The following is a 2093-nucleotide window of genomic DNA, read 5'->3' on the forward strand; positions in this document are numbered from 1 at the left end:
GGGAATCCCAGAATCATTCAGGTTGGAAAAGACCTCCAAGATCGAGTCCAGCTTTTAATTACTCTGTGTTGCACAAAATACAGGCAGTAATGGATGATTTCATTATCATCTGGTTGTGTATCTGGTTTTAATTCCTTGCTGCTGTGCTGCAGGGAGTCCTGGAAATGGTTAAATTGGCCAAGGAAAGAGCATCAGCTCCTGGAAATAATTCCTACTGAACTCCTGTGTTTAAAAGGTGGCTGAGGTTGGAGGGAGAGCAGAAAATGCAGAGTTTAAGCACAGGTGTAATGTGTTAGTAGAGGCACTGCACCGAAGGGGAAGGAGATGTGAGAGCTTTGGGGATGGAAGAAGGAAAAAGGAGGATTTTATGAAGGAATTTTAATTGGTTTTTATTCCTGAGCATCTCTGTGCTCCTTACAGAGCCAGCACAGAGTTCAGCTCCAGAATTTGAGTTTGCTGCCTGTGTCCTGGGAAGTTGTTTTCTTTAACCCAAGGAGTTTATATAATTTATTAATTTACTGTTCTGATTTCAGGTCAGGAAAAAAAAACCCAATTAATAACTGAAATTGTAACATTCATCTGCCTTTACAAGGCAGATAAAGACTTCAAATTGTTTAGTATTTCACAATTCTATTACTTAGGTAGTTAAATATAACACTCAGAGAGTGTGAGGCCCTGGCAGTGTCCAAGGCCAGACTGGGCAGGGCTGGGAGCAAACTGGGATGGTGGGAGGAACTGGATGGGATGATGATGATGGTGATGATGATGATGGACATAGGGATGACCATGGACATGGGCATGATGGTGATGGACACAGGGATGATGATGATGGTGGACACAGGGATGATGATGAGGATGATGGCCACAGGGATGATGGTGATGAGGATGGATAATGATGGACACAGGGATGATGATGATGGACACAAGGATGATGATGATGGTGACAATGATGGACACAAGGATGATGATGAGGATGATGATAGTGGACACAAATGACATTGGACAACAGGGATGACGGTGATGATGATGATGGTGGACATAGGGATGGTCATGGACATGAGCATGATGGTGATGGACAGAGATGATGATGATGGACACAGTGATGATGGTGAGTGATGATGATGGACACAGGGATGATGATGATGGACACAGTGATGATGGTGAATGATGATGATGGACACAGGGATGGTGATGATGGTGATGGACACAGTGACAATGATGATTCTGATGGACACAGGGATGCTGATGATGATGGACACAGTGATGATGATGGTGATGGACACAGTGACAATGATGATTCTGATGGACACAGGGATGCTGATTCTGATGGACACAGTGATGATGATGATGGTCACAGTTATGCTGATGCTGATGGACACGGTGATGATGATGGTCACAGGGATGCTGCTGCTGATGGACACGGTGATGATGATGATGGATACAGGGATGCTGCCGCTGATGGACACAGTGATGATGATGATGGTCACAGGGACGCTGCTGCCAATGGACACGGTGATGATGATGGACACAGTGATGATGATGATGATGGTGATGGACACAGGGAAGGATGCTGCCGCCGATGGACACGGTGATGATGATGGACACGGTGATGATGATGATGATGGTCACAGGGACGCTGCCGCCGATGGACACGGTGATGATGATGGACACAGTGATGATGATTATGATGATGGTCACAGGGACGCTGCCGCCGATGGACACGGTGATGATGATGGACACAGGGATGATGATGATGATGGACACAGTGATGATGATGATGGTCACAGGGACGCTGCCGCCGATGGACACGGTGATGATGATGATGGTCACAGGGACGCTGCCGCCGATGGACACGGTGATGATGATGGACACGGTGATGATGATGATGATGATGGTCACAGGGATGCTGATGCTGATGGACACGGTGATGATGATGGACACAGTGATGATGATGGTCACAGGGACGCTGCCGCCGATGGACACGGTGCCGCCGGCGGGCCCCGCCGCGGGGCTTTCCCCGTGCCCCCGTCCCCGCGCGCCTCTGGAGCGCCCCTGCGGCGGCGCGGCGCGGCGCGGGGCGGGCGGGGGCCGGG

Source organism: Erithacus rubecula (genome assembly GCF_903797595.1).
Source record: "Erithacus rubecula genome assembly, contig: scaffold_981_arrow_ctg1, whole genome shotgun sequence".
In the NCBI taxonomy this organism is placed as follows: Eukaryota; Metazoa; Chordata; class Aves; order Passeriformes; family Muscicapidae; genus Erithacus; species Erithacus rubecula.